Source organism: Protopterus annectens, chromosome 12.part0 (assembly GCF_019279795.1).
Source record: "Protopterus annectens isolate FY-2018-M chromosome 12.part0, PAN1.0, whole genome shotgun sequence".
Classification (NCBI taxonomy): Eukaryota; Metazoa; Chordata; order Ceratodontiformes; family Protopteridae; genus Protopterus; species Protopterus annectens.
This window is the reverse complement of record NC_056746.1, coordinates 834,872,692-834,892,724: the sequence shown is the minus strand read 5'-3', so window position 1 is coordinate 834,892,724 and position 20,033 is coordinate 834,872,692.

The window sequence follows — 20,033 nt, the reverse complement described above, 5'->3', positions numbered from 1 at the left end:
AGATAAGATCCAAAAGAAAAAAGGGGGAAGGCGGGTGGGTAACCTGGACTGCAACAGTGAATACACTCGAACATCTACATTTATGGTAAGCGTACACAATTGTACTATGTTCTTTGGGTTTCACTGTTGCAGTCATTACATTTGAGTAGAGTCCCAAAGCTATGGTTGGGGGGCTGGAACTAGACAGCAGTAGGAGCGGCTATGAGGCCCTGCAGGACTGCAGTGGCAAAGCCTGCCCTGGATTTAGAGTAGAGTGCCAGATGATAATGCTTTGCGAAGGTGTGCACTGAACTCCAAGTAGGTGCCTCTAAAACGTCTGTTTGGTACTCCCCTGAGAAAGGCTGCTGAGGTGGCTGCAGCTCTGGTGGAATGAGGCCTAATGCCCTTAGGCACTGGTTTGCCATGGTGTAAGTAGCAGAAACTAATGCAGTGCCCTAACCACCTACAAATAGTCTGCTTTGAGATTGGCTTTCCTTGCGATCCTGCAGCATATGCCACTAGTAATTGCTCTGTCTTCCTGAAAGCTTTGGTTCTGTCCAAGCAGAATCTAAGCTATCTGTGTATGTCCAAAGAATGCGGAATTCTCTCCCCTTTGTCCTGCGGATTTGGGTAAAAGGTTGGCAGATGGATGGCTTGGTTAAGAGCCACACTGGACACTACTTTAGGCATAAATGTTGGGTTTGTCATCAGGGAGACCCTGTCTGGATGAAAAATGATGAAAGGTTCCACAGCCATGAATGCCTGTAGCTCTGAAACTCGTCTTGCAGAAGTAATTTTTAAGAGCAAAGCTGTTTTCCAAGATAAAAACCATATCAGCAGTAGCAGCTGGTTCAAAAGGAGGCAGTGTGAGCTTTTCCAAGACATAGTTGAGGTCCCATGCAGGTATTAGTAGTCTCCTTGGGGGCCTTAAATTTTTAGTTCCTCTGAGGTACTGCCTTAATAAAGGGTGAGAAAAAAAAGTGGTGGCTTTGTATTGTAATGAGCAGAAATGGCAGAGGCATGAATTTTAATTGATGAAAAAGCTAGGCCTTTGTCCAGCATCTCAGTTAAGTATTGCAAAATCTGGGGAATATTTGGTACCGCTGTATCAGTTCCTTGTGCCTGGTTCCAGGCACAGAATCTCCTCCATTTTCCAGCATAAGTTTTTCTAGTACTAGGCCTTCTGGCTTCCAGAATGACATTCATCACAGCTTTGCTGAGTGGTGTTTTTTGTATGACTACATTATCCGCTATGCTGCCAAATTTAATGCACTGAGTTGGCTGTGCATGATTTGATTGTTTTGCTGGGACAGTAGTCGAGGTATTTCAGGTAAGGTCCAAGCCGTGTAGAGAGATAAGTTCCTTAGTATTGGATACCAGTACTGGCGTGGCAAGTCTGGGGCAATCAGTATCATCTTTGGCCTCTCCTATCTGACCTTTAGGAGCACCTTGGGGAGGAGAGGCAGTGGAGGAAAGGCATATACTGATAGGTTTTTCCAGCTGAAGGATAGGGCGTCCACTTTCCATGCTTGTCTGTGATAAGTCCTTGTGCAGAATCTTTTTAGTTGGTAACTGAGAGGGGAGGCAAATAGATCTATGTCCAGGCATCCCCATTTCCTTGTTATCATGCTGAAGATGTGTGGATCCAGCTTCCACTCGTGGGGATCCATGAGGTTTCTGCTTGGTTTGTCTGCCAGAGTATTTTCCTTTCCTGGCAGGAATTGTGCCTGTAGATGTACTTGGTAAGTCAAAGCTGTGTCCCACAAGGTCATGGCTAGTCTGCAAAGGGGGTAAGAATGTGTGCCCCCCTGCTTGTTTATATACCACATGACCATGGTGTTGTCTGTCTATCAGTAGTTCCGGTTGAAGTAGGTCCTTGAAGGCTGTCAGTGCATTGTGAACAGCTAACATCTCTTTTTGATTGATATGTAGATGCATTTGGTTTGAGGACCATGTGCCTGAATGCATTTTCCTGCCATGTGGACTCCCCAGGCATAGTCTGATGCATCCATTGTTAGTGTCTGCCTGGCTGGAGGTAGTGTGAACGGATGTCCCTTGCTCTGGTGACAAGCCTTTGCCCACCATCGAAACTCCTGTTGCAGGCAGGGAATGAGAGCAATGACTCTTTCCAGGCTGTGGTAATGTTGAGTCCAAACACATTCTAGGTACCATTGAAGTTTCCTCATATGCAGTCTTGCATACGGAATTAGTAGGATGCAGGAGGCCATGAAGCCCAAAGCCTGCAGAATTTTTCTTGCAGATAACTGGGCCTTTGTTGCCAACATTTTGAAATAGGTAGTCAGTTGCCTTTGTTTGTCTGGTGTGAGATAAGCCATCTGGGCAGTTGTATTCAAGCTTGCACCCAGGAATATCATCTCTTGTGAGGGTACTAGTTTTGATTTATTTTTGTTGACTGTGTACCCTAGGCATGTTAGAAGTCTTTTTACAAATGCCAGATGTTGAAGTAGAATGTCCTTGTTCTCTGCTTGAATGAGGCAGTCGTCCAAGTAAGGATATATTTGTATTCCTCTTTGTCTGCAGAAGGCAATTACTGGTGTCAGGCACTTTGTAAAGATCCTGGGTGCAGTAGATAAGCCAAAGGGCAGTGCAGAGAATTGGTAATGCATTGAACCAGCCTTGAATCTTAGGTATCTTCTGCATGATTGCCTGATTGGAACATGCAGGTATGCCTCTTTTGGGTCTTAAGTCACAAGCCAAGCTTTCTTGCCCAGCATGGGAAGAAGCTGCTGCAAAGTCAACATTTTGAATTTCAGAATATCCAGGAAAGGGTTCAGAATAGATAGGTCCAGTATCGGCCTCCAGGCTTTGTCCTTTCTGGGTACCAAGAACAGTTGAGTAAAATCCTTGTCCCTGCTCTTGCTCTGGTACTTGTTGAATGGCCCTCATGTCCATGAGGGATGAGACTTGTTTTTGTGCCTCTGCCCATTGATTTTTTGGCAGATCTGGCCATCCGTTTGCCTTTGGCAGAATATGGAAATGGAACTTGTAGCCTTGTGACACTGTTTAGAACCCACTTGTCCTGTGTTATGATGTGCCAATTTTGAGCAAAAAGTGCTAATTTTCCCCCTAAGGGTGCTGCCAGAAGATATGTGCTTGGTGTAGGCAGGGGAAGTCATTGGAACTGTTTTCTGTATGTTTGCGATCTATCTTCTCCAGCTTTGGAGGTAGAAGCCCTCCATTGCTTGGGCCTATAAGAACCTTGCGCCTGGGATCTGCCCCTTTGAGGTCTGTCTGATACAGGAAAGGACCAATTTTTTGTAGGCCAGTGTCTACTAAACCTAGGTGGCTGTACTTGTAAAAAATCTTTTGACAGTTTGCACAGATTTAGTTTTGTCCTCCATTTTCTTTAACACCTCTTCTGCCTTAACACCAAAGTATCATGCTGTAAAGGTGCATCTAGTAATTTTACTTTAACATGATCAAGCAGATTTTGTTCCTTTAACCAAGCATGCCTCCTAATTACAGAACCCGTAACTGCGGCCCTGCAGGAGGCCTCCAAAGAATCAAAACCACATTGCAAAGTATGCTTTCCAGCCTGTTCTGCTGCATACAACATATCCTGCATTTCCTTGTTTTCTACACATTCAGAATTTAACATTTTCTGTTTAAGCAATCCCATGACATGCTGCTGATACTTAAGCATATGAAATTGACAGTTTAAGGCCCTTATAGCCAAAGTTGCAGATGTGTAAACCTTTTTTCCCCATCTATCCAGTGCTCTTGAATCTCTGTCAGAGGGGGTAGGGTTTTTTGCAGTGGAAGCCTTAACTCCCTTTGGACCCTGTGAAATAGTTGCTGGGTCAGCAGTAGGGTTTCTAAAAAGAAATTTGTGAGAGTCAGGAACCGTGCAATATCTGTCTGGCTTAACAGGAGCTGGGGGTAAGCAGTCAGGGGTCAGACTAGACTCCGAAAATACATCGACAATGTCTAACACAGGTGGAATGGCTAGAGGTCTGCGCTAAGGTAGTAAAAGAAAATCCCTGAGCCTCTTTTTAGAGTCTGAAAAATCTTGGTTCTCCAAGCAGAAATGCTCCCTCATGGTATGCAAGGTTTCCCCAAAGGAATAGTCCTCAGGAGGAGATGCTGAAGGTATAGATTCTTCAGCATCAGAATCCTCATAGGGGGGGAAGAGAATATTCCTGATCAGAAGAGGAATCAGAAGAAATAGAAACCTGATCTGAAGATTCATAGTCGGTGTCTTGCCTAGGCCTCTTATCAGGAGGGTGATGGGAACCCCTGATCAAGGTAATCAAGTCTTCGGCCATTTTGAGCATTTGTTTTTTGGGCATAGTGGCCTGTCCATGTGGCTCTTGAGTTTGTTTCCTTGCTTTAGAAGGTGCTTTAGTCTTTGCCTTTAAAGCTGAAGTTGTTTTAATGTACAGATGTTTACGTCTGAATACACCCTCAGAAGCCTGTACCTGCTCAGCGGCTCCTGACCCATCTGAGGGATTAGCGTCCGAGGCTCCAATACCTTGAGTATCTAGTGGCATGGCCAACTCCATGTGGGAGTTGGTAGCGGCCTGTGACTCTAAAGTAGTGGGTGTCAGGGGCTGCTAAAGTGCCTCGGTGAGAACCGGCGAACTGCCAACTAGCTTAGGAGAAGCTTCATCGGTTTTGGGCCTCGGTTGTTTTTCTTTATCCTTTTCTTTGCGTTTTTTGTAAACTCTGGTAGTCGGATGGCTATCCGATGACATTTCCGGGTAATTAAACTGGCGTCCAAAAAGTTTAAAAAAAAATCATACCGACGCTTAATAGTGCATTGATTAAATATAGCACAAAACCGACAACCAGAAAAGTACAGTTTTGTACCTACCATAAATGTAGATGTTCGAGTGCTAATACAGCTGCAGTCATAACAGATGGGTTCTCCTGCCATTAGGCGGGTCCTCGGTCGGCCGAATTCCAAAGTCTAGGTCCGGCGTCGGTTGTCGTCGCTTCTTCCCTGACATCAGTGCACCAGGGGTATAAAAGAACCAGCCAACGCCATTTTCTTCAGTTTTTCTTGCCCCAGATGTCAGGTGCCCCCAGAAGGAAGGCAATACATAAATTTGTGTAATAAAGCAATGCAATATAATCAAAATACAGTAGGTGCAAGCAAATACCCCAATCGGGTTGTATGAGGAGGTGTTAGCCAATAGGCCTGTCCCAAGAGGGGAAGGAGGGAGGGAAAAGTACAGTTTTGTACCTACCATAAATGTAGATGTCCGATAGATATGCAACTGCAGTCCTTACATATGGGTTGTCCTGCCTCAGGCAGCCCTTCGGTCGGCCGGATTCCAAAGTCTGGGTCCGGCGTCGGCTGATGTCGCCTCCTCCCCGACATCAGAGCGGCTGGGGTATAAAAGTATCAGCCGACGCCATTTTCCTCAGTGTTTCTTGCCCCAGATGCCAGGTGCCCTCCAAGGAAGGCTAAATTTAGAACTGGATAAAAAATTCCAGATATACACAACAGTAATAAACAGATACACCATAAAGTACAGTTTTGTACCTACCATAAATGTAGATGTCCGAACTGGATAGCATCTGCAGTCATAACAACTGGGTTGTCCTGTCGTCAGGCAGCCCTTCGGTCGGCCGGATTCCAAAGTCCGGGTCCGGCTTCGGCTGATGTCGCACTTCACCCGACGTCATCTCTGCTGGTCTTCGGGTATAAAGGCATCAGCCGACGCCATTTTCTTCAGTGTTTCTTGCCCCAGATGCCAGTTGCCCTCTTGGAAGGCTAAATTTTGGGTAAAAATGCCAATGTTTCCCAAAGAATAGAAGGCAAACACAAAAAATAAGCATGTATGTACATATATACAAACAAATACACCATAAGAGACCCCCCCCCACCAGCTAGCTATTAGGAGGGTAAATACCCTAGGAGTACCATAGAGGGGAAGGAGGGAGGGTAATCCTGACTGCAGATGCTATCCAGTTCGGACATCTACATTTATGGTAGGTACAAAACTGTACTATGTCCTTCATGGATGCATCTGCAGTCATAACAACTGGGTAGAATACCATAGCCAACTAGGGGAGGAGGAAGAATAGATTATGGTGTGGTTAGGATCCCTTGCAGTACAGCAGTGGCAAACCCTGCTCGGGATCTGGAATACAGAGGTAAATTATAATGCTTGGCAAATGTATGCACGGAGGTCCAAGTAGCCGCCTCAATAATGTCCTTGGTTGCCACTCCTCGTAAGAAGGCTGTGGTAGTGGCTGTTGCTCTTGTAGAATGAGGTCGTATGTTCTGTGGAATTGGTTTTCCATGGAAGGAGTAACAGAATCGTATGCAATTTCCTATCCATTTGGAGATTGTCTGTTTGGAAATTGCTTTTCCTTCCCTTCCTGTTGCATAGGCTACAAAAAGCTGGTCTGTTTTTCTGTTACCTTTTGTTCTGTCCAGGTAGTAGCGTAGCTGTCTGTGTACATCCAAGGTATGCAGCATTCTTTCCCCTCTGTTTTGTGGGTTGGGGAAGAAGGTAGGTAGGTGGATTGCCTGGTTTAGGGACACTCTGGGAACCACCTTAGGCATAAATGTAGGATTAGTCCTCATGGACACTCTGTCTTGGTGGAAGATTAGGAAGGGTTGTACTGCCATTAGGGCCTGAAGTTCAGAAACCCTCCTTGCTGAGGTTATTGCCAGTAGGAAAGCAGTTTTCCATGAAAGATGCTGTAGGTCTGCTGTTGCTGCTGGTTCAAAAGGTGCGAGTGTCAACTTTTCTAGCACAAAGTTCAAATCCCAAGCTGGCAGTGGTGGTTTCCTAGGAGGTTTTACATTCTTGATCCCTCTGAGGAACTGCCTGAGTAGAGGATGTGAGAAGACAGGTGAATCAAAGCTGTATTCTGCTGAAATAGCTGATGCATGTATCTTGATGGAGGAATAGGACAGGCCTGTATGTAGTAGCTCTGCCAAGTACTCCAAAATGTTAGCCATATCTATATTCGACACATCCTTCCCTCTTTCAGCACTCCAAATGACAAACCTTTTCCATTTCCTGCATAGTTCCTTCTTGTTGAAGGTCTGCGGGCTTCAAGGATAATGTCTTTAACCCTTTGGGAGAGATCTGGAATAGTTGCTGCTATGTGATGTGCCATGCAGTCAGCTGCAACGTTTTAGGTTTGGATGCATGATGCTGTAGTTGTTCTGAGTTAACATCAAAGGCATCAGGGGTATTGACCACATTTTGTCCCGAGACATGCTCTTCAGCAATGGGTACCAGTGTTGTCTTGGCCAGTTTGGAGCTATCAGGATTATCCTTGGACGTTCCTCCTTGATTTTTAGTAATACCTTGTGTATCAAGGGAAGAGGTGGGAATGCATATGCTGTTAGGCCTTTCCAGCTGAAGGAGAGCGAATCCACTTTCGATGCAAGTGGATGGAATGTCCTTGTGCAGAATTTTTTGAGCTGGTGGTTGAGAGGGGAAGCGAATAGATCTATCTGTGGCATTCCCCATTTCTTTGCGATGGTCTTGAAGATGTCCGGGTGTAGCATCCATTCGTGAGCATCCGAGGTGGTTCTGCTTAACATGTCTGCTAGAGTGTTCTCCTTTCCCGGTACAAACATTGCTTGTAACTGGATGTTGTAGCTGAGTGCCAGGTTCCAAAGGTCCAAAGTCATTCTGCATAGGGGGTATGAATGAGTGCCTCCCTGTTTGTTGATGTACCACATGACTGTGGTGTTGTCTGTCCTTATCATCAAGTGGCCTTCTTTGAGAAATGGTCTGAATTTTTGGATCGCCAGTTTTACTGCCAGCATTTCTTTTAGGTTGATGTGCAGGTGAAGTTGGTCCTGCGTCCACAATCCTTGCACGCATTTGTCCAGCATGTGAGCCCCCCATCCTAGGTCTGAGGCGTCTGTTGTGATGGTTTGGCTTGCTTGATATTTGTGAAAGGGTAAGCCTGGGTTTGACTGGCATGCTTGAGCCCACCATAGGAACTCCTGTTTTAGGCATGGAATTAGTGGAATTTCTGCTTCTAGGCTGTGCCTGTGTTGGGACCATAAATTCTTTAGGTACCACTGTAGTTTTCTCATATGCAGTCTGGCATGTGGAACCAAGATTATGCACGATGCCATGAAGCCCAAGGCCTGTAGAACTTTTCTTGCTGTTAGCTTGCTGTGGTTTGTTAGTGCCAAGAAGTAAAGAGGGAGATCTTTTTGTTTTTCTGCAGTTAGGAATGCCATTTGTTTTACTGTGTCCAATTCCGCCCAAGAATGTCCTTGTTTGGGATGGAATCAGCCTTGATTTTTGCAAATTGACTGTGTATCCCAGTGCTTGTAGCAAGTAAATGACCCTTTGTAAATCTGTTGTCAGCTTGCTTTTGTTGTCCCCTTGTAGCAGGCAGTCGTCCAGGTATGGATAAATTTGGATTCCCTGTAGTCTGCAGTGGGCGATTACTGATGCCAGGCATTTTGTGAATACTCTGGGCGCAGTAGATAAGCCAAAGGGCAATGCTGAGAATTGATAGTGCTCTGATCCTGCAAGAAATCTGAGGTATCTTCTGCAAATTGGTCGAATGGGGACGTGCAGGTATGCCTCCTTGAGATCTAGAGTTACCAGCCAACACTCCTTGCCCAGCATGGGAAGAAGTTGCTGTAGGGTCAGCATCTTGAAATTTGGGACAATGATGTATGTGTTTAAGGTGGACAGATCGAGAATAGGTCTCCAACTTTTTTTCCTTTCTTGGAACTAGGAATAGTCTGGAGTAGAATCCTTTGCCTTGTTCTGTTATTGGTACTCTTTCCACAGCTCTCATCTTTGTTAATTGCATTATCTGCTGTAGAGCTTCTGTTTTTGATTTGGAGGTAGGTTTGGCATTCCTCTTTTGACTGGTATAGTGTGGAAGTGGAACCGGTAACCTTGGTCTATGGTTTGCAAAATCCACTTGTCTTTTGTGATATAGTGCCAGTTCTTTGAAAATAAGGTTAATTTTCCGCCTAAGGGTGCTGCTATTTGTTCCCTGGTAGGTGGAGTTAGAATCAAGTCACTGTGATTGCCCTGTTGTAGTGGTAGTGGCTGTGCCTGTGGCTCTGTTATTACCTTGCCACTGTCGTCCTCTGTAGGCACCCCGTCTGGATTGATTTCTGCCTCTGGAACGTCTATTCCTGCCCCTTTGGGATCTTGTGGAGTCAGGAAAGGACCAATTTTGGCAGGCCAGTTCCTGCTAAACCTTGGGGCTGAACCTGCAAGAAATCTTTAACTGTTTGTACAGATTTTGCCTTTTCTTCCATTTTCTTCATTACCTGCTGGGCAGGTGTACCAAACAAACTGGTCTTATCCATAGGAGCATCTAATAACTTAGCTTTAACATGATCCGGTAAAACTTGTTCTTTCAGCCATGCATGTCTTCTTATCACTGTGCCAGTCATGGCTGATCTAAATGAAGCCTCCAGTGCATCATAGCCACATTTTAAGGAATGGTTACTAACCTGTTGTATGTTATTTACCATTTCTAATAGATTTTTCTTATCTATAGAGTCATCAGAGGATAGCTTTTTAGTTAACTGATCAAGCATAAACTCTTGGTATTGTATCATGTGAAACTGACAGTTTAAAGCTCTTGCTGAGAGAGTAGCAGAGGTGTAAACCTTTTTGCCCCATCTGTCTAAAGACCTGGCTTCCCTTTCGGAAGGAATAGGGTTTTTTGCTGTGGTTGAGGCTACTGCCTTAGGGCCCTGGGATATAGTTTCGGGGTCTGCAAGAGGGGCCTTGTATAGGTGATGATGAGTGTCTGGCACCCTGTAAAATCTATCTGGTTTGGCAGGTGCTGGAGGTAAAGAATCTGGTGCAGTGCAAACATCATTAAATGCATCATCCACAACAGAGAGGACAGGAGGTATAGCTAAGGGCCTGTGTTGTGGTAGGTGCAGAAAGGTCCTAAGTCTTTTTCTGGAGTCTGAAAATTCCTGTTCCTGCCATTGGAAATGTTCTCTCATGGCATGTAAGGTTTCCCCAAAGGAGAATTCTTCTGGTGGGGAAGCAGCTGGAATGGATTCTTCAGCATCTGAGTCCTCAAAATTGGAGAACGGAGCCTCTGGTTGGTCTGTAATATCTGAGTCTTCCGCAGAATCATCAGAGGACACAGGCTCGAGGGGCTCTGCTCTAGGTCTCTTTTCTGGGGGCTGAGAGGCCCTGTCTGGGTGAGATTGAGATCCCCTAATTAAGGATATTAAATCTTCTGCCAGAGTAAGCATTTGTGAACTAGAAGTGGGCCTGGTTGAGGGGGGTTTAACAGGCACTCACTTAGTAGATTTGGCTGCTTTAGCCCTGGCGAAGGCCTTAATAGACATGGCTGCAGGAGGCCTAGCAGCACCACGTGCTGGGGTAGAGACATCCAAAGGGATGGTGTCTGATAAGTCACTAGTAACCACTGTAGTAGGTAAAATTTCTGAGGCCGATTCAAGTAAGGTAACCGAACCTCAGTAGTAGTCATTGATTCGCTGTACTCTGATCAGTTTTCTCGGTTTCGCCGAAACCGAGACACTTGCGGTTTGCTTAACCATGGTTTCGCCGAAACCGCGGACCGTGAGTGTCGGTCTTTTCTTTGCGTTTTTAATAATTTGGGTAGTCGGAGGATCCGACGGCATAATGTACGCAAATTCTGAGCCGAAAAACTGTTCAGCAAACTCCGACCGACGTCTAAGCGTTCGTCGGTTGAAAGAAGCACAGGCCGAACAGGCTGCTACGTCGTGGTCTGGGCCTAAACAAGGCAAACAGTAAGAGTGGAAATCTTTATGAGGTATTTGTTTCCCACAAGTTAAACAGTTATTGACTTTTTCTGACATCGGCTGAGGCAAGAAAGAGTCCCCAATGGGGTACTTAGCTTTTAGAAGTCTTCGAAGTAGTATTCGGTAGTAGTAATCGCTGGATCTGACCGACCGGCACTTGCGAACAGCTTCTGCTTCGGGCGCCACGCGGCAAGAAAGACTGAAGAAAATGGCGTCGGCTGATGCCTTTATACCCGAAGACCAGCAGAGATGACGTCGGGTGAAGTGCGACATCAGCCGAAGCCGGACCCGGACTTTGGAATCCGGCCGACCGAAGGGCTGCCTGACGACAGGACAACCCAGTTGTTATGACTGCAGATGCATCCATGAAGGACATCAGATATCCCCAGCTAAATAGAAAGGAGTGAAGTGGACCCAATATACAGAGGGGTAGGAGGGAGGGAAAACCTGACTGCAGTTGCATGTCTATCGGACATCTACATTTATGGTAGGTACAAAACTGTACTATGTCCTTCAAGAATGCAACTGCAGTCCTTACATATGGGTTGAATACCATAGCCAAGCTGGGGGTGGTAGGCACTAAGAAAGAGATGGTGTAGCTAAAATGCCCTGCAGGACTGCCGAAGCAAAGCCTGCTCGGGATCTGGAATATAAAGGAAGGTTGTAGTGCTTGGAAAATGTATGCACGGAGCTCCATGTAGCAGCTTCTAGAATGTCCTTTGTAGTCATCCCTCTTAGAAAGGCTGTGGAGGTGGCTGTAGCTCTGGTGGAGTGTGGCCTGATATTGGCTGGCACACCTTTTCCATGGAAAGAGTAACAGAATCTGATGCAGTGTCCAATCCATTTTGAAATTGTTTGTTTGGAGATTGCCTTTCCTTGTACTCCAGCAGCATATGCTACAAATAGTTGGTCAGACTTTCTGTTGGCCTTTGTTCTGTCCAAGTAGTAGCACAGTTGTCTGTGTATGTCCAAAGTCTGCAGCAGCTTTTCCCCTTTATTTTGAGGATTGGGGAAGAAGGTAGGCAGGTGAATTGCTTGATTTAGAGACACCCTGGATATCACTTTTGGCATAAAAGAAGGATTGGTTCTTAAGGAAACTCTGTCCTGATGAAAAATGATAAATGGAGGTACTGCCATGAGGGCTTGTATCTCCGACACTCTTCTTGCTGAGGTAATTGCCAACAGAAAAACTGTTTTCCAGAAGAGAAATTGCAATTCCGCAGATGCTGCTGGCTCAAAAGGAGGAAGAGTTAATTTTTCCAACACGAAGTTGAGGTCCCATGCAGGCACTGGTGGTTTTCTGGGAGGTTTGATATCCTTTATCCCTCTTAGAAATTGTCTTAGTAAAGGATGTGAAAACACAGGTGGATCAGTGTTGTATTTTGCTGAAATTGCTGAAGCGTGTATTTTTATGGAAGAATAGGAAAGGCCATTATGCAGCATATTTCTGCAAAGTATTCTAGTATATCTGTGGGATGCTCATTACTGATGCATCCTGACCCTTGTTGGCATTCCAGATGTTGAATCTCTTCCATTTGGCTGAATAGGTTTTTCTGGTGGAAGGTCTGCGTGCTTCCAATAAGATCTGTTGAACTTCCTTGGAGAGAGAAATATGGGGAGAACTCATGGAACCCTCCAAGCTGTCAGCTGCAGAGTTTGCAGGTTGGGATGAACCGTCCTGTAATTGTGCTGGGTCAAAAGCAGAGGCCATTGAGGCAGGGGCCACGGCTTGGTGCAAGTTATGCTCCTTAGTAATGGATACCAGTGCTGTCTTGGCCAATCTGGAGCTATTAAGATGCCTTTTGGTTGTTCTGCTTTGATCTTCAGTAACACCTTGGTCATTAATGGTAGAGGTGGGAATGCATAGATTGTTAGAGAGTTCCAGCTGAAGGAGAGCGCATCCATTCTCCAGGCCTGTGGATGGCGTGTCCTCGAGCAGAACTTTTTCAGATGATGATTGAGGTGTGAGGCAAAGAGATCTATGTCCGGCCTCCCCCATGCATGAGTTATTTGTGCAAAAATGTCTGGATGTAACATCCATTCGTGTGGGTTCAGGATGTTTCTGCTTAGACTGTCTGCCAGAACATTGTCCTTGCCTGGAACAAACTGGGATTGCAGATGTATGTTCAGTTTCAGGGACTTTTCCCAAAGAGTCATTGTTAGTCTGCAGAGGGGATAAGAATGAGTACCTCCCTGTTTGTTTATGTACCACATAACAGTGGTGTTGTCTGTCTTTATTAGCAGTTGACCTTGTTGAAGATATTTTCCGAAGGCCTCGATTGCATGTATTACTGCTAACATCTCTTTTTGATTATGTGTAGCTGCACTTTCCGGGGGGCCCATTGCCCTTGAATGCATCTGCCCTCCATGTGCACCCCCCATCCATGGTCTGTGGTGTCTGTTGCAATGGTTTGGCTTGTTTGAGGTTTGTTGAAAGGCATACCTTTGTTTAACTGGCTTGCTTGGGCCCACCACAAAAAATCCCTTTGTAGACATGGGATGAGTGGGATAATTGCTTCTAAGTTGTGGCTGTGCTGAGACCATAAACTTTTTAGGTACCATTGTAGTTTTCTCATGTGTAGTCTTGCCAGTGGAATCAATAGAATGCAAGATGCCATGAAACCCAGGGCCTGCAGGATTTTCCTTGCAGTCATCTGGGTGAGCTTTGCTAGGCCTTTGAAGTAATCTGGTAATTGCTCTTGCTTCTCTTCTGTGAGGAAAGGCATTTGTGATTTTGTGTCTAGTTTGGCTCCTAGAAAGATTATTTGTTGGGATGGCAGTAGTCTTGATTTTTGAATGTTGACTGTGTATCCCAAAGTCTGTAGTAAGTAAATGACATAATTCAAGTTTTTTGTCAAGGCTTGCTTGCTGTCCGCTTGTATAAGGCAGTCGTCCAGGTAAGGGTATATTTGTATCCCCTGGAGTCTGCAGTGTGCAATTACTGATGCCAGGCATTTCGTGAATACTCTGGGCGCAGTAGATAAGCCAAAAGGCAATGCTGAGAATTGATAATGCTCTGACCCTGCAAGAAATCTGAGGTATCTTCTGCAACTGTGTCTGATTGGGACATGCAGGTATGCCTCCTTGAGGTCCAGAGTAACCAGCCAAGACCCCTTGCCCAGCATGGGAAGGAGTTGCTGTAGTGTCAGCATTTTGAATTTTGGTACAATGAGAAAGGTGTTTAGAGCGGACAAATCCAGTATAGGTCTCCATTGCTTTTCTTTTCTTGGAACAAGGAACAGTCTTGAGTAGAATCCCTGGCCTTGTTCCTGTGGAGGAACCTTTTCTATTGCTTTGATTTGTAACAGCTTTGAAACTTGTATGAGTGCCTCTGCCCTTTGATTTTGTGGCAGGTTTGGCATGCCTTGACTTGTTGGTAAAGTATGGAAGTGGAACCTGTAGCCTTGGTCTATTATGTCCAGAATCCATTTGTCCTTTGTTAAAACGTGCCAATTTTTTGAAAATAAAAATACTTTTCCGCCTAAAGGTGCTTCTCTTTGAGCCTTGGTTGGCGGTGTCAAAGTCAAGTCATTGTGATTGTCCCTGTGGAGCAGTAGAAGTCCCTGCGCCACTTCTCTGATTAGTCGGTTGCCACTGGTGTCCCCTGTAGGAGCCTCGGTATTGCCCTCTCCCTCGGGCACGCCTGTTTTTCCCCTTTGGAACTTGTCAGTGTCTGGAAAGGACCAATTCTTCGAAGGCCAATTCCTGCTGAACCTTGGAGGCTGAACCTGGAGGAAATCTTTGACTGTTTGCACTGATTTAGCCTTTTCCTCAATTGATTTCAACACATCCTGAGCATTAGCACCAAATAGCTTGTGTTTTTCCAGAGGTGCATCTAGAAGCTTTACTTTGACATGATCTGGCAATGCCTGTTCTTTCCACCAAGCATGTCTATGTATGACGGCCCCTGTCATAGCTGCCCTACATGAAGCTTCCAATGCATCATAACCACACTGAAGAAAATGATTGTTAACCTGCTGTGTATTATGAACCAAATCCTGCAAGGCCTTTCTATCTAAAGGCTCAGGAGAGGCTAACTTTTTCTGCAAATCATCCAGCAAGAAATCCTGATACTGAAACATATGAAAAAGGCAATTAAGGGCCCTCATGGCAAGGGTGGATGAGGTATAAACTTTTTTGCCCCACCTCTCCAGGGACCTAGATTCCCTGTCTGCGGGCAAAGGATTTTTGGCCGTGGAAGTAGCCACCCCTTTGGGCCCCTGGGAAATAGTTTCTAGATCAACAAAATGGGCCTTAAAGAGATGTGTATGAGTTTCAGGAACCCTGTAATATCTGTCAGGCTTGACAGGAGCAGGAGGGAGAGAATCAGGAGAAGCACTCGAATCTGAGTACACATCATCCAAAACATCTAACATTGGAGGAATAGCTAAAGGCCTGTGTTGGGGAAGCTTAAGGAAGGTACGAAGCCATTTCCTGGAGTAGGAGAATTCCTGGCCCTGCCACTGAAAATGCTCTCTCATGGAGTGGAGAATTTCCTCAAAAGAAATATCTTCAGGAGGAGAGGCAGAAGGAATAGATTCCTCAGCATCAGAATCCTCGTAGGCCTGGAACGACTCTTCCTGGGTATCTGAGTGATCAGAGTCACCAGAGGCTTCATCTGAGGAAAGGGTATCTATCTGCTCAACCTTGGGCCTTTTGTCTGAAGGCGGCTGAGAACCTCTGTCAGGATGAGCCTGGGAACCTCTGATTAAGGAAATTAGATCTGCAGCTAAAGTCATGATCTGTTTATCAGAAGTGGGACCCTGAGGAAAAGATTTAGGAGGGTGAGACTTAGCCTGGCTGGCAGCCTTAGCACTTGTGTAGGCCTTGATTGACATGGACATAGGCGGCCTAGCTGCCCCACGTGCTGGAGTAACTTTGTCCACCGGTATTGTCTCAGGCAAATCTTGGGCTTCAGCTACTGGAGGAAAATCAACAACCAGCACCGGCGAAGGCTCCGGGGCCGAAGTGAAAGGTAAAGCGGTGTCGTCGGTCTGGAGTGGTGAAATAAGTCTCAGAAGAGACCGAGGCACTCGCGGTAGGTTTTGGCGTGGTGTCGGTGGAAGTTGTGGGCTGAGAATGTCGGTCCCGGTCCTTCCATTTTTTGGAAATGTGTTGTCGGTTGTTCCGACGGCATGATATAGGCGTATTTTTCGCCAAAAAAGTCTTCAGCAAATTCTGCCTGGCGCCTGAGTGTGCACTTATTGAAGAAAGCACAGGCAGCACAGGCCGAGACGTCGTGGTCTGGGCCAAGGCAGGAAGGCAATAAGAATGGAAGTCCTTATGAGGTATTTGTTTACCACAAGACAAACAGTTATTAACTTTTGCAGTTTTATCTGACATCGGCTGAGGCAATAAAAGGTTCCCCAACGGGGTACTTAGCTTTTTGATGACTTCGGATACTGAAAACACAGGAGCTGGCCGACCGGCACTTGCGAACTGCTTCTGCTTCGGGCACCGCGCAGCAAGAAAGACTGAGGAAGATGGCGTCGGCTGATACTTTTATACCCCAGCCGCTCTGATGTCGGGGAGGAGGCGACATCAGCCGACGTCGGACCCAGACTTTGGAATCCGGCCGACCGAAGGGCTGCCTGAGGCAGGACAACCCATATGTAAGGACTGCAGTTGCATTCTTGAAGGACATCCTGGACTGCAGCTGTATTAGCAGTCGAACATCTACATTTATGGTAGGTACAAAACTGTACTATGTTCATCGTGCATACAGCTGCAGTCATAACAGATGGGAAGAATCCCAAAGCTAAGAAAGGGGTGGTAGGCACTAGGTGGAACTAGGAGGAGCCAGAATGCCCTGCAAGACTGCAGTGGCAAAGCCTTCTCTAGTTTTGGAGTATAATGGTAGGTGGTAGTGCTTGGAGAAGGTATGCACAGAACTCCAAGTGGCTGCTTCCAAAATATCTTTGGTAGGAACTCCTCTGAGGAAGGCTGCAGAGGTAGCTGTGGCCCTTGTGGGGTGAGATCTGATGCCTGCAGGTACAGTTTTACCATGAAAAGAGTAACAAAAGCGTATGCAGTGGGCTATCCATTTTTAGATTGTCTGTTTGGAAATTGGCTTCCCTTGAGCTCCTATAGCATAGGACACAAAGAGCTGTTCTGATTTTCTGAAAGGCTTTGTTCTGTCCAAATAATAACGCAGCTGTCTGTGGATGTCCAATGAATGTTGTAGTCTCTCCCCTTTGTTTTGAGGATTAGGGTAGAAGGTAGGTAAGTGTATAGCCTGATTCAAAGCTACCCTCGATACCACCTTTGGCATAAAGGACGGGTTGGTTCACAAAGAAACTCTGTCCTGATGGAAGATGATAAAAGGCTGCACAGCCATGAGGGCTTGTAGTTCCGATACCCTACGAGCTGAGGTGATAGCCAGAAGGAAAGCTGTTTTCCAGGACAAATATTGCAAATCTGTTGAGGCAGCTGGCTCAAAAGGAGGCAAGGTCAGCTTTTCTAGAATGAAATTGAGATCCCAAGCAGGTATTGGTTGTTTCCTTGGGGATTTTATATTCTTAGCCCCTCTGAGGAACTGTCTTAAGAGGAGGTGAGAGAATAAAGGTGGATCAGTGTTGTATTCTGCAGAAATGGCTGAGGCATGGATTTTGATGGAGGAGAATGAAAGTCCACTGCTTAGCAGCTCAGCTAGATACTGTAATATTTGAAGTAAATTCAGTTTTCCAGGATTCTGGCCTTTTTTCTCATTCCAGGCACAAAACCGTTTCCATTTTGCAGAGTAAGCTTTTCTAGTAGACGGCCTTCTGGCCTCCAAAATGACATCCTGCACCTCCTTGGAGAGTAGGGTCTGTTGTGATGTTAAGGAATCTTCCATGCAGCCAGATTGAGTGTTTTCAGCTGATTGTGAAGAGTTTTGAAGCTGTGCTGAGTCAGAAGAGGCGGCATTAGAGGTAGGCTCCATGGGGGGGAATGCGTCAGGCTCCTCAGGAGTGGGTACCAGTGCTGTCTTGGCCAGTCTGGAGCAGTGAGAATCATCTTTGGTCTGTCTGCTCTGGTTTTTAATAGACCTTTGGGCAGCAGAGGAAGAGGTGGAAAGGCATAAACTGTCATTGTTGTCCAACTGAAAGAGAGAGCATCCACTCTCCAGGCCTGTGGATGAAAAGTCCTTGAGCAGAATTTTGTCAATTGGTGATTTTTGTGGGAGGCAAAGAGATCTATGTCTGGCCTTCCCCATGCTTGAATTATCTCTGTAAAAACTTGAGGATGCAACTTCCATTCGTATGGATCTGTCATATTTCTGCTTAGGTTGTCTGCCAGCGTGTTTTCCTTGCCTGGCAAGTACTGTGCTTGAAGTTCGATTTGCAATTCCAGAGCCATGTTCCAAAGTGACATGGCCAGCCTGCATAGGGGGTATGAATGGGTTCCTCAAAGTTTGTTTATGTACCACATTACTGTGGTGTTGTCTGTCCTTATCAATAGTTGACCTGGATGCAGAAGGTCTTTGAAAGCTATAATAGCATTTATTACTGCTAGCATTTCCTTTAGATTGATGTGAAGGTGCTTTTCTTTTTGGGACCATTTGCCCTGAATGCACCGATCTGTCATGTGCGCACCCCAGGCGTAGTCCGAGGCGTCTGTTGTGATGACTTGATTTGCTTGAGGCTTGCAGAAAGGGAGACCTGTGTTTGTCTGGCATGCTTGAGCCCACCACAGAAATTCCTTTCGAAGACATGGAATTAGTGGTATCATTGTTTCCAAACTGCGGCTGTGTTGAGACCATAGGTTCTTCAGGTACCATTGAAGTTTCCTCATATGCAGCTTTGCACATGGGATTAGTAGGATGCAAGATGCCATGAATCCCAGAGCCTGCAGGATTTTCCTTGCAGTCAGCCTGATGAAATTTGCTAGTGTTCTGAAGTACTGAGTTAGTTGCCCCTGCTTCTCTGGCGTGAGGTAGGCCATCTGGGTGTTTGTGCCCAAGTTTGCACCCAGGAAAATTATTTTCTGAGAGGGTATTAGCCTTGATTTCTTTTTGTTGACTGTGTATCCCAGGGAATTCAACAACATTATTACAAAAGCCAGATGTTTCAGAAGTATGTGCTTGCTGTCCGCTTGGATCAGGCAGTCGCCCAAATATGGGTATATTTGGATCAGGCAGTCGCCCAAATATGGGTATATTTGTATCCCTTGAAGTCTGCAGTAGGCAATTACTGATGCCAGGCATTTCGTGAATACTCTGGGCACAGTAGATAAGCCAAAGGGCAATGCAGAGAATTGATAATGGGTTGAACCTGCAAGAAATCTGAGGTATCTTCTGAAATTTTGTCTGATTGGGACATGCAGGTATGCCTCCTTGAGGTCCAATGTTACCAGCCAAGACTCCTTGCCCAGCATGGGAAGAAGCTGCTGTAATGTGAGCATGTTGAATTTTGGTATGAGTAAAAATGTGTTTAGGATGGATAGGTCCAGAATAGGTCTCCAATCTTTTCCCTTCCTTGGTACCAGGAATAGTCTGGAATAAAAACCTTGACCTTGTTCGTGAGTAGGTACCTCTTGAATAGCTTTCATGCCCATGAGATCTGAAATTTGTCTTTGTGCATCTGGCCTTTGATTGTGTGGCAGGTTTGGGATGCCTTTCATTTTTGGAAGGGTGTGAAAATGGAATCTGTAGCCTCTATTTATAATGTCCAGGATCCATTTGTCTTTTGTGACAATATGCCAATTTTTTGAAAATAATGCCAGTTTTCCACCTAAGGGTGCTGCCATTTGAGCCTTGCTTGGCATGCAAAGTGGAAAGTCATTGGGCTTGCTTTCTGAATGGCTGTGAACTATCCTCACCACCTCTTTGTGTAGGAGCTTGCCATTGTCTGCCTCTAAACGATCCTTGAGATTGCCCTCTGCCCCTCAGGCGCCTGTATCTACCTCTTTGGGGTCTGTCCATGGCTGGAAAGGACCAATTTTTGGAAGGCCAATTTCTACTGAAACGTGGAGTTTGTACCTGTAGAAAATCTTTCACTGTTTGCATTGATTTAGCCTTTTCCTCCATTTTCTTTAATACCGCCTCAGCTTTAACACCAAATAATACATCCTTTTGTTGAGGGGCATCTAGTAATTTAGCTTTGACATGATCTGGTAAGGTTTGCTCCTTGAGCCAGGCATGTCTACGTATGACTGATCCTGTAACAGCAGCTCTACATGAGGCCTCTAGAGCATCAAAACCACATTGCAAGGTATGTTTACCCACTTGTTCTGCACTATGCATCAAATCCTGCAACTCCTTCAAGTCTGGTTGTTCAGGTTGTGACATTTTACTTCTCAACTGTGATAACAGAAACTGTTGGTACTTTAGCATATGGAACTG